General features: G+C 36.4%; 1 long non-coding RNA gene across 3 annotated transcripts in view; it reads left to right on the top strand.

Moving 5' to 3' along the window:
- Positions 1-13,526, top strand: part of LOC140602903 (uncharacterized) — a 21,106-nt gene extending 7,580 nt beyond the window's left edge. Inside the window, exons 3-6 of one of the 3 annotated variants that reach the window (XR_012005880.1) lie at positions 4,231-4,325; positions 6,325-6,473; positions 11,675-11,749; positions 13,026-13,526. This is a non-coding gene — a long non-coding RNA (uncharacterized lncRNA). The remainder of the gene's footprint in view (positions 1-4,230; positions 4,326-6,324; positions 6,474-11,674; positions 11,750-13,025) is intronic. The other 2 variants (XR_012005878.1, XR_012005881.1) reach the window with 2 other exon arrangements.

The raw sequence follows: 13,526 nt of genomic DNA, 5'->3' as shown, positions 1-13,526 counted from the left end.
ATACAAACCTGTTATCCTGTCAAGGGACAGAATCCCTGTTCAATTTAAGTAACAATAAGTTTTCAGAAGGTTAAGCCTTTCATTTTAATATGTATGTCGAGGACATTTGGCAGTAAAATAATTATTTTGAAAGTAAAAAATTATGGCTGTTAACATTTATATTTATATTCTCACAGTATAGCAGAACTATTAGAAATGTGATAAATTAAGAAGGGGAACTAAATGTTCTTCTTCCTTTCAGAACCTATAATGTTGAGAGAAAAGTCTAGACTGTCCTTGAATCTATATAATAATAATACTTAAGCCAGAAGCAGCAGCATTATGACTGCCATTTATTGAGCACTTATGTGCCAATACTTTATACATATTATCTCATTTAATCCTTACAGCACGTCTGAGAATTAGATATTATTTGCCAAAGTTGGTAAGTAGCCTGGTTCAAAACCTCACAAGGAATCAGCCTCACAGTCCAGATCTGTCTTTCTCTAAACTTTGTTCCTTTGCTCTTCTACCTCAAACTGTAAGAACTTTTGGGGAAGACAAGCAATTTTAATTCTTAATTACCCACAGAATCAGTAATAGCCTCACTATGAAGTCCCTATACTGCAGAATGAGTGTGAATTATTTTGACATATGTGACTGTCAACTTAATTACCTGTACATATGACCTGCTGCAGAGTATCAGATTCATCCGTCTAGTCTCTGAATTAGGTTTTGGTGAGTGGTCAAAATTAAGATTACTTTATATCACCGTGTCTGCTATGCTCTATTTCATTCTCCATCTGGAGGTAGAGGGCCCACAGAAAGCTCCTGGGAGTTTAAACTAGAGGAAGGCGTTCTTAACTTCTTACAAACCTACCCTCTCTTTTGAATGGTAGTCCTTTATAGGCTTGCCTAAAGAATACACATTTTCCCACGGCCCCCTGCTGATTCTGAATGAACAGATTCTCGGCCCCCTGCTGACTGCTGAATATATTGTTTATCCTCATCTTTACTCTTTACTGACAGCCTTCATAACAAACTTGCTTAGAAGACAAACGGCAGGGCCAAATCTCTGACAACTCATTAAGGAAGAATACAGTAGATTTTTGCCAGATATCACTACCATCTCACTGTGAACTAACAGCAGCTTTTGTCAAGATGGAATATGGAAAAGATGCTGCTTGAGAACTATGGCTCTCTGTCAAAAACACATGTCTCTTTGCACTCTTTTTTAAATAAATATTTTATGAAGAAGTCAATGTACAGACTATCAATAGCATATCACCTCTGCACATACTGTTCCCTCTGCATGGAGTGCCTTCTTTCCCTCCTCTCTCCGCCTACTTTTCCAGAGCCAGCCCAACTGGAACTTTCTGTAGGAGCTCTTCCCAGTCTCCCACAGCCTCACTCCTTCTGAGCTATGACAACACTTTTTTCCTACCTCTATTATAATAATTAGCATGTTTCTGTGTTGTCCGTATGATTATTTGTCTGGACTCAATTAGAAACTTCTTGAGCACAGGGACCATAGCAGCCTTATTCATTTTTGCATCGCCTGCACCCAGAACAGTCCCTAGCACAGAATAGGGACTGGGTTCCTGATTGTTAAATGACTTTCACTACCATCGTATGGGGGTTCCTTGTTGGGATCCAGACCTTCTCAGGGTATGGTGGTTGCGATAATGGAAACTATTGACAAGTCCCAGCTCTGCTGATTACTTGACCGGTAGTCCTTCGAGTTTTCTCATTCTGTAAAATTGGGATCATAATGCTACTTACCTCGTGGAAGTAAGTTTCTGGGAATGTTTTCCAGGATTTTTTTTTGTAGTTATAGATCTATTCAGGTCTTCTGCTATTTATTCTTGAGTCAATTACTGTTATTTATATTTTCTTAAGAATCATTCACATCTTGTTTTATTTTCATAAAGTACTAGGTAAGTATTCTCCTATTGTTTGATTTTATCTATACATCCAGTTATATCCTGTTCCTAACTTGTATATATATATATGCTCTCTTGGTCTTTCTCTTTTCCTCTTTCTAGAAAGAAATATGTCAAAATGTTAATAGTGGCTCTCTGCATGATAAGGTTATGGGTTATTTTAATATTTTTCTGATTTTTTCCAAATGTTCAGAAATCAGTGCATATATTACTTACATAAAAAACTTTTAAAATACTTTATTTATTTATTAATGAGAGACACACAGAGTCAGAGACATAGGCAGAGGAAGAAGTAGGTCCCTGTGGGAAGCCCGATGCCGGGCTCCATCTCCAGACCCGGGATCACGACCTGAGCTGAAGACAGACGCTGAGCCACCCAGGCATCCCACAGAAAAAAAGACTTAAAGAAAAAATAAAAAACTCTTTCAGCTCTTTTATTTCCAAATAAGGAAACTGAGGTCAGGAACATTACACAGATAGATCATGACCTTAGATTGGAACCAGGAAACCTGTAGTGGCCCAGTCACTTTTTTTTTTTTTTTTTATTTTTTATTTTTTTTATTTTTTATTTTTTGGCCCAGTCACTTTTTGCTGTGAGACAAGAGCCATGAAAACACCATGCTTTCTCTAGTTCTCATCTGATTGAAAGAAACTGAGCCACTAACCCATCTCACTTCTGCTCTTGTTTTCATCTTACATAAGGTGACAACTGTTAGAGTTGGGTAAAACGTCACTAAGAATTTATCTTTGGGGTCTAACTATGTTATAAACTGATTTTTTTTTGGCAATTCAGCATTATAGTTGATGATAAAGATAATTACAATAGTGATAAAGAACAACTTAGTTAATATGTGAGGATAATACATATGGCAATGAGGGATGCCTGCCTGGGTGGTTCAGCAGTTGGTCACCTGCCTTTGGCTCAGGTCGTGATCCTGGGATCCAGAATCGAGTCCCTCATCACGCTCCCTGCGAGGAGCCTGCTTCTCCCTCTGCCTATGTCTCTGCCTCTCTCTCTCAGTCTGTGTCTCTCATGAATAAATAAATAAATAAATCTTTTTTTTTAAAAAAAAGATACCTAGACTTGAAGGATGTTTCTTTTAAAAAAATATGGCAATGAGTGAAATATTTGAATGTGTAATTGGAGGGTGAATGATATATTTTTGATATTTTAAAATTTCCTGAGACTCTATAATAAGGTTTTTAAAGGAAAACTATTTTTAAGGAATACTTTTATTTTTATTGGAGGAAAACTAGCTTTTTAAAAGTAATCTATGCTCAGTGTGAGACTCAAACTTGCAACCCCAAGATCAAAGATTGTATGCTCTACCAACTGAGCCAGCCAGGTGACCCAAAGGAAGACTATTTAAAAAAAAAAAATGTCTGGGAAGGGGTGTCATCTAATAGTAGATGACATTTATCAGTGTGCCAAACATTGTACTATCCCTTAAATGAATTATTGCATTTAATCCTCGTGATAACTCTATGGTGCCATTAGCATCTTCATCTTGCTGAGGTTTAGAGAGCATGTAACTTAATCAAGGTCACATAGCCTGAAAATGGTTTGGCTAGAATGATCCAAGTCGGTCTGATTCCAGACCTGGATCTCTTTACTACTTTGATCATCAAGCTTAGTAAATATTTGGTTAAATTAAGTGAACTTTCATTTGCAGAAATTTGTATTTATTTTAATCACTTTATTGCTTTTCTTAAAAAAAGAAAGATTTCTGATTTTATGAACATCTTACTATAAGAACAACTACAAGTGTCTGTGAGATTTATTTTACTGTATTTCAAAGATGCACCACTGTTTTATGTACTGATTATGTGCCAATTATAATTATAGATACCATTTATGTATCAATTTATGTTGAATTATAATTGTGGACCTTATTGATTGCTGGTGATATTACAACTTTAGAAACATTAAAATTTGTGCTTTAGAATAGGTAACACATGTAATGTGTACATATGTGTGTTTTCTTTATTGCAACATGAGGTTTTTTTCTATAAGTTCTGAGACAATGCCATGTAGCAGACTTTGAAGCCAATCTGCCTGGTTTCAAATCCCAGTCGGCTTCTTATTTGCTTGTAGCTCTGGGAGAAATTGCTTAATTTTTCTGATTTAAATACTTTACCTATAAAATGGAGATAGTAATATTTTCTTTTGGATCACTCAGAGTATACTTCATTAAGGATTTTTAGTTTGATTCCTAAAGAAAAGATGGATCTGATTCTTTGCTTAAAGTATCTATCAACTGTCATGGTGTTAACCTTAAAAAAATAAAACTGCCACTTATTTTACCAGCAAAAGAAGTGCTTTTTCAGGAATAGCAGAGAATTGCAATCCAGGACAAGGAAGCTACAGCAAAACCATAGGCAATTCCAGAGAACAAAGGAGAGGTATGCCCTTTTATGGAAGTGTGGTGGTGGGTGGGAGGGGCTGTTCTAAACAAAAAACCCATTGGAGTAAACCGGGAGTTCAAAGTATAGTGACTTCTCACTGGCTGAATTGTGATGTCTCTCATTAGTTGGGCTATTGCGATGGGGGTTGTGGGAAGGCTTTCTTTCTCCTGCTGGGATAGTAAAGTAGTATCCACAGGCAAGGTCCCTCTCTAACTGTTGGGTTTGCAATTGATCCTGAGTGGTAGGGCATGACAGTGTCCCCTGCCAAAACTCCAACTCTATGTTAGTGAGATTTCCCTTTATTAAATTTCACAAAAGGAAATGAGCCCTTATTTCTGCCTGCATTTTATTTTCAAAGATTATCTTTTTCCTTATAAAGATTTTTTTTCTTGCAAGATTTTTTGTTTTTAAGATTTATTTGAGGGGGCCAGGGCAGAGGGAGAGAAACTCTAAGCAGACTCCATGCTGAGTGCAGAGGCCAAGGTGGGGCTCAATCCCACAATCCTGAGATCACCACCTGAGCTGAAACCAAGAGTTGGCCACTTAACCAACTGCATCACACAGATACCCATCAAATTTTAATTTAAATTCCAGTTCATTAACATACAGTGTAATATTAGTTTCAGGCATAGAATTTAGTGATTCATCACTTATATAAAATACCCAGTGCTCATCACAAGTACCCTCCTTAATATCCATCACCTATTTAACCCATCTCCTTCAAAACCTCTTTTCCAGTAACCCTCAGTTTGTTCTCTATAGTTAAGAGTCTATTTCCTGGTGTGCCTTTCTTTTTACTGCCCCCCTTCCCATGTTCCTTGGTTTTGTTTATTAAATTCCATATCTGATGTAGGGTTAGTATCCAAAATATACAAAGAACTTTTAAAACTGAACACATGCAAAAAACCCCACAAATAATCCAGTTAAAAAATGGGCAGAAGACATGAATAGACATTTTCTCAAAAAAAGACATACAGATAGCTGTTATAACAGATACATGAAAAGATGCTCAACATCACTCATCATAGGAAAGGAAATACAAATCAAAATTACAATGAGATACCACTCACACCAGTCAGAATGGCTAAAATTAACAATACAGGAAACAACAGGTGTTGGTGAGGATGTGGAGAAAGAGGAACCCTCTTACACTGTTGGTGGGAATGCAAATAGGTGCAACCACTCTGGAAAACAGTATGGAGTTCCCTCAGGAGGTCAAAAATAACTACCCTATGACCCAGCAATTTTACCCAAAGGATACAAAAACACTGGTTTGAAGGGGTACATGCATCCGATGTTGATAACAGCACTATTAACAATAGCCAGATTATGGAAAGAACCCAAATGTACATCAACTGATGAATGAATAAAGAAGATAAGTTGTGTGTGTGTGTGTGTGTGTGTGTGTGTATGTAATATATATATAATATATATAGTGGAATATTACTCAGCCATAAACAAGAATGAAATCTTGCCATTTGCAATGGGACGTGGATGGAGCTAGAGAGTATCATATGAAGTGAAATAAGTCAGAGAAAGACAAGTACCATATGATTTCACTCATATATGGAATTTAAGCTTTTATTTTTAAGTAATCTCTACACCCAACATGGGGCTTGAACTTACAACTGTGAGATCAAGAGTCATATGCTCTATCAACTGAGCCAGCCAGGAGCCCCATAGATTATCTTTTAATTTAAAGACTTTTAATTGTATTCAGGAGTTCTCCAGTCCAATGATGTCCTAAAACAGCTATCCAATCAGGTTATTGACACTGAGTTCACAGTAAGAACATAATGTTGAATAGACACATGTCCATGCATTTACTTCTCAGTTAATGTTGCATAAAGAAAACCTCCAATCCATAATCATAGCCTATACTCATTCAAACCAGCTAAACATCTGTTTCTTCCAAAGTTTTTTGCAACTGGAAAGGTACATATTCATTAATATTTTCTTGACTTCTCGTTCTCTCCTCCTCTGCCTCCCCATTTAGTCTTTGCAAAAAAACCTAAACAAACAAACAAAAAACCACAACTTCTTAGCTCTATTCAAGCAGCAAGTGAACAGAATTTATTTTTGCCAAATAAGGTCCCTGGGTCCAATGGATACATTTGGAATGTACTAGGCCATTTGTTAACTAAGGTAAGCTATAATGAATTTTTGAACCCCCCCAAAAAATGATGTCTTGTTCTAAGACTAGAAAATTTTTTCTGAAGTTCTTAGAAACTATAAAATGTGGGGGTTTTGTTTGGTTTTGTTGTATGCAATTCAGATGGCTAAGAAAGAATAAATATGGTGACAAAGATTACCTGGGCAGAGGATGTAAGAAAGACTATTTTCTTTTTGCACTCTTCTACATCTAAATTTCTTGTACTCTTCTAGATCTAAAGTTCCCCTCCTCTTTGAAAATGTCAGAAGCCTAAAACATTATTTTATCATCTTAATACAGTGTTTCTCAATCCTGACTAGTCATTAAATCATCAGAGTACAGTTTTTTTTTAATGCCAACGTGTTTTAAAAACAAACACAGAGGTTCCAATTTAATTGTTTTGTGGTGGAAAAAATTTAAAAAATTGTTTTGTGGTGGGACGTAGGCATTATTATTATTTAAAAGTCCCCCAGGTGATTCTAATTTGCAGCCAGGCATGAACATGAATGAATTAATGTGCTATCTTATCTAAATATCTCCTAAATCTCTTAGTAAGTTCCTTGGGAAAAGCTCTGATTCTAATACCTCATTTTATTGCTTATGAAACATTCAATTAATGTATGTTGTTTGAAGATAAGAAGAAAGATAAGAAGGAAAAGATTGGACCTGTGATCTGAACTTTACAGTCCAATGATGTAATTGGTGATCAGAGATTCAATTGGTTTATTTTTTAGTATTATATCTCAGTGCAATACATTTATTTTATTATCAGCCTTAAGTTAAATTTTAATGCCTATTTCTACAACAGGAACTAGAAATTTTACATACATTACCAGAAATATAATAGACCATGTTCCAAAACCTTTGTCAGTCTGTTCAATGAACAGGTGATTGGCCATATGCCAAGGGAATCTGCTACCCTCTGGAGGGTATTATGCCATTACAGATGAAAATACCATCTCCCTACATATATTGCAGAGCTAGTGAGAAGTCATGAAACAAAACAAAAAGGATTCATGGTAAAATCATTTGAAAAATGCTGCACTATCTCTGTGTAAGGAAATAACAATGCAAATTAACAAAGTAAAAATTAAGAAGTTCTATAATAAATTTGTTTCCCAAACTAATTGGACCATTTGCTCCCCTACTTAATTAATATCTCCCCTACTCCTATTAATATCTGGGAAACTAACATTATACAAATAATATTATTTTATATATGATTCTGTATTAACCCACAAATAACATTTGGGGTTTAGAGTAATTAAAGGAGAAAAACTTATTGTAAGATTTCTTCAATAAGCTATAAAAAGAAGATTGATAAAGTAGATGCATTAGAATAAAAAGATCCCATATCCATGCAGTGACATTTTGACTAGAGGGATACATTCTGATGTGACAATGTGAGATGCTATGTGATATTATTATTCATGTTATCTTTTTAGTTTTTATCCTAATGCAACATTTGAGATGTTTGTATTGTTGCATAACAAGTGGAATTTTGACTTGTGCTTTATAACATATAGAGTTGACTTCATGTACTGTCAAATGTGGCAAGAATCATACTAGACCAAAAATATACAGACAGTGCGACTAGGCATGATAGAGTTTTACCCGAAGTTCAATTAGTATAGGTGTAGATCCTCATGTAATTACAGCTATGTTTTCCTCAGCTTAGAAAGATTGCAAGTTTATAGACATAGGATATTTTTAGTCAAAAGACTTGGGTTTTGGGCAGCCCTGGTGGCTCAGAGGTTTAGCACCACCCTTCAGCCCGGGGTGTGATCCTAGAGACCCGGGATTGAGTCCCACGTGGGGCTCCCTGAACGGAGCCTGCTTCTCCCTCTGCCTGTGTCTCTGCCTCTCTCTCTCTCTCTCTCTCTCTCTGCCTGTCATGAATAAATAAATAAATAATCTTTAAAAAGAAAAAGACTTGGGTTTTTTCTTTTATGTCACTAATTTTGTGATCCTTGCCAATTAAATACAATTCTCCTTATGTGTAAAAGGAAGACATATAGAGCTGTTGTAACTGTTCAATGAGATACTATATGATGTGAAACACATCACATATAGCCTCTGATATATAGTAGGACCTCAACAAAGAGAAGTTCAATGTAAAGATGACTGGTGAGCACAGAGATAACACTTTGACTAAAGAGTCAAGGAGTAAACATAGAAGGAAGCTAAAACTGGAAGAAAGAGCTAAAGTGACCAGTCCCATCCCACTTTGCCACCAACCATCCCTGTTCTAACACTCACAATCCTGCATGAGGGAAACTGCTCAGTCCTGGGCAAAGTGGGGTGGTTGATCACCCTAACTCAAAATAGAATAGAATAACCCAGAATAGAAATGCAAACAACTAGGAAAAATACTAATGGTTGGAACACAGACACAGAGTCTGGGAACATTAGGAAGAATGATCCTGAGATTGACCAGTATTTCTCAAACAGATGGCAAACCAGGCTTGGAGTGTAAATAGAGATAAAGCCACAGGTGAGGTCAGTAGAAACACTTGACTCAATTGAAGGAAACTCAAAATGCTATACAAGTAATACTATACAAGAGAAATGTTATACAACTGATTTGTTGAGTGACTGTGGTGGTGAGACAAAAGTGAACAATGCAGGGGCACCTGGATGGCTCAGTCGGTTAAGTGTTGGACTCTTGATTTCAGCTCAAGTCATGATGTCATAGTCGTGAGACCAAGCCCCACATCAGGCTCCATGTCCAGCATGGAATGGAGCCTGCCTGGGATTCTCTTTCTCTCTGCATCTCCCTATCCTTGCTTGAGCATGTTCTCTCTCTCTCTCTCTCTCTCTCTCTCTTCCCCCCTCTCTCTCTCAAAAAAAAAAAAAAAAGAACAATGAGGAAAGAATAGTCTCTTTAGGGACTAATCTAATGCTGGGATAATTACTACCTACAGGGAAGGGAACAACTCTCTACTTCATACAATACACAAGAATTAACAACATAGAAGCCTAAATATGGAAATCACAACTTCAAACATTTTAAAAGAAAATAGAGAAAAGCTTAATGAAGGATTTTTAAAATATTTTATTTATTTATTCATGAGATACAGAGAGAAAGAGAGGCAGAGACACGGGCAGAGGAAGAAGCAGACTCCATGCACGGAGCCGGATGTGGGACTCGATTCTGGTACTCCAGGATCACGCCCTGAGCCGAAGGCAGGCGATAAACCGCCGAGCCACCCAGGGATCCCCCTTAATGAAGGATTTTTAAAAAATAAGCTATCAAAAGGAAAAGATTGATAAAGTTGGTTACATTAAAGTGAAAAGATCTCGTGAACATAGTGAAAAGACAAGCCATAAACTGGGGAACAGTATTTGCAATACATCAGACCTACAAAGTACTTATATTAAGAGTATGTTAGGGATCCCTGGGTGCCTCAGCGGTTTGGCGCCTGCCTCCTGCTTCTGTCTCTGCCTCTCTTTCTCTATGTCTCTCATGAATAAATAAATAAAATCTTTAAAAAAAAGAATATGTTAAAGACCCTAACAATTCAATAAGGAAAATGTCAGCAATCCAACAGATACATGAGAGGAATAAACAATTTATAGAAGAAACTTCTGTTGGGAAAGCATGTTTTTTTAGGGAGCTCAGTTTTACTATGAATTAGGCAAACACAAACTGAATAACAATGAAATAACATTGTGCACCAAGCAGAGTGTCAGAAATTAATAAGCCTGAGATGACTAAGTTTTGATGAGAAGGAATAGAAATTCTCTCACACTACTGGTGAGGGTGTAAATTGGTGTAACTCTAGGAGAGCAAATTCTCAATATCTACAGATGTTTTAAAATAAATACCTGAGCACTACATTCTTGGCATACAGACTAGAGAAACTCTTAAGTGTGCACACAAGAGATCACATATAACAGTATTTATTGTAGCATGGTTTATAAGAGCAAGAGATTGGAAAAACTCAAATGTACATCAGCTATAAAATAAATTGTGGTATAATCCAACCAATTTATTAAAATAAATGAGTAGAGCTAATGACCAATATGAATAAATCTAAAAGGCATACTACAGAACTAGAAAAAGCAAGTTTCATCAGGGTTTATACAGTATGTTATTGTTTATATCACGTGTAAAAAATGCAATATTATCAACTTTATAGGTATACAAATACATGATGGAAGTATAGAAACAATCTCAGAGAAATAAACCAGAGAATGGTTACCTCTGAAAAGGATGGACATAAAATCAGGAAGGAGTTCATAGGGCATCAAATCTGTCTACTATGTTTTACTTTTGAACCATCTAAGGAAAATATAGCAAAATGTTAAGATTTGGGAAAATTGAGTGATTAGAAACATGAATATTATTTTGTTCTCTATGCTTTTCTCTACACTTTGAGTATTCTATTTTTTAAGAAATAAAAAATGTTAACATTTAAATAAAAAACATTTAAATCAGATGATTTCAATATTACTCTAAAATATTAAAAAAGAAACAAAATTATGCTGTTAAGAATTGATCAAGCCAAGTTTAACATTATTTCCAAAGAATAAGTTAAAACTACCCAGTGTCCTGACACATAGTTCACTGCCACTTAACTAACACTAGATGTCACTTTACTTCATGCATTTAGTTTAATATGAGTGCTTTCTAGTTGAAATTAGATGAACTTGAATATGATTTATAATTGTTTTCCTCCAGTTGATATAGAGAGTGAGGAAAACTAAGAGTGCCCTCTGCTACATAACTGTGCAGGAAGGCAAGGGACATGTCTGTTTAGATTCATAGTTTTATCCTCAACGTGTATTGCATGAAATAGGGTTGTAGAAATACTGGTAGCTCAACAGACAAAGGATACAAGAAACTTTAATAGAAGAAATATTTAATATCACCAAAATGTGTGAAGTCACGTTTGGAACAGTTTTTCTTTCAAATGTCAGGTAGGTGTGAAAGATTTGACAGGGAAATGTTGTGATTCTCATCTCAAAGCCCATTTTGTGATCAGTGGGGAGGGGACATCATTTCAGATCTTTTAATTCAAAGTTATATTCCAGTTTATTGGAGTAATGCATTTTACACAAACAAGGACTCCTTAAATCAATAATTTTTACCCGTTAAGGGGAATAAAGACCTTTAATAATCATGAAAAACATGGACTTTCTGAAAATTTCCATATAAACACATAAGAATTGTTTCATGCCATTTCTGCAGATTTGCAAAGGTGCTTAAAGCTCATGCATGGACCCCAGATTGGAATCCTCGAGACAAGCAAAAGCACTTGCCCAGGTACTTCCCCCAAGTTTTATAACTCTGCTTCCACTCTGGCAATAACTGAGAATGGAAATATATATATATATATATATATATATATATATATATATATACTTAATATATATATATATATATATACACTTAAGAAAAGAACAAAATATATTCATTTGCTAAAATATTTATTTGGAAGCTTGATATTCCCTGCAGAGCAAACTAAATTCCCAGAATTGCTCCACAAATTAAAAATATTTCCTTGTGCCTGTTTGTTCAACTGTTTTCACTATACACATCCTAACATCCTAACTGGAAAGAACCTTTTTCAAATTGTATTATTGATTTTCTTGAATCATAAATATTTCTAAAGTAATATTTTGTTCAAACTAGATGATGGTAATTGATTTTATGAATACAAGTTAATGAAATTCCACTACCAGTGTAAAGATACTCAAAATCAAATAAGCTCGAAACCTCTTTAACTTCTTTGTTCCATGTCCTTTCCTTACTCAAAAGGCCTCCTCTGTTAGTCACATTATCAATCTACCATTATCAGGTGTTCAATGACAAACAGGATTCTTCTTTATCATAACAACACTTTTGTTTGAATTACTTAGTTACAATAGATGAAATGGGCCACTTTTTAATTTTTTTTTGGGGGGGGGGCCACTTTTTAAAAATTGTGGTTTTACCCTATAGGGATTATGTTAATGCCATGAGAATGGTATCAAATGGTATCAGAGTTTCTTTTTTCCTGCTCTGCAATTCTACCAAATGTGTTAGGCCTTGGTAAAGTAAAACAAGAGTATTTTGGAGACCTGGTTTGGTAGGTCAAACAGTCAGTTACAGCACCCGTTGTGAAATTACATGTGGAAAATGGAAGCTGCAAAAGAACAGAATCTATCTTGGGTTCTAACCACTTCACCACCAAACACTTCCACAACCCTTTCTAACAGATATAGAAGAACATGTGGCTTGTATCTGAGATAAGAAGGACTCCATGCAGCAGTTTAATTTAGGCATTTAAACAAAAATTCAGAGTTCTGCTTCCTTAAAACAAAGAGCCTGAGTACTGATCCTTCTTTGTTTATAACTGACAATGTCCCTAGGATGTTTTCATAAAGAAAGTGATCAGTATATACATTTTAACTCTATGGATAATAACTTATATTTTCACAACTAAATATTTAGTTTATTTAGCTGGGGGGTAGCGGGCCCAGTCCTATGCGTGGTTGTCACTAGTCTGTTGTCTCACACTTGACTGTTGTCCGTTCTCTCCCGACTTGTTCCCCCGAAGGACTGATGGCCGCTCGTCCCACTGTGATGGCCATGGGAGAGGAAGAGTGGATGGGGACAACTGCCTTTCCCCCAGGGAATGTGTCCAGCAGCCCTCAGTCGAAGCACTGTTGCTATAAGCTATCTCAGGGGTGCTCTAGGGCCCCCTCCTTCAGCTCACCTCTGGGGAAAGTACGCACTGTATTAACTTTGAGGATTTTCCTCCCCAACAATAAATGGAGACAACCTCAGTTGCCAGTGCCCCAGAGCCTGGGGCGCTTTGCCCTCAAAAAAAAAAAAGCTCCAGCAGCTGAGCCCTGGAGTGCCTCATGGCAGGGCTCCTTCTTCCCTTCTGACTTGACAGTACAGTTCACCATGGTGCCAACGCCATCTGGGGCCAGCTGGGCAGAGCCAGGGCTCCTCATGGACATCCTGAGCATCCGAAAGAGGCGAAGGCCTCTGAGGGGAGATGGTTCAGGCCATCCTCATCCATTTATCCAATTTATACAATCCAATAAATTTA

The sequence above is a fragment of the Canis lupus genome, chromosome 13 (assembly GCF_048164855.1).
Source record: "Canis lupus baileyi chromosome 13, mCanLup2.hap1, whole genome shotgun sequence".
Taxonomy (NCBI): domain Eukaryota; kingdom Metazoa; phylum Chordata; class Mammalia; order Carnivora; family Canidae; genus Canis; species Canis lupus.
Note: the sequence above shows the minus strand (reverse complement) of the source record. Positions and strands in the feature narration are given on the sequence as shown.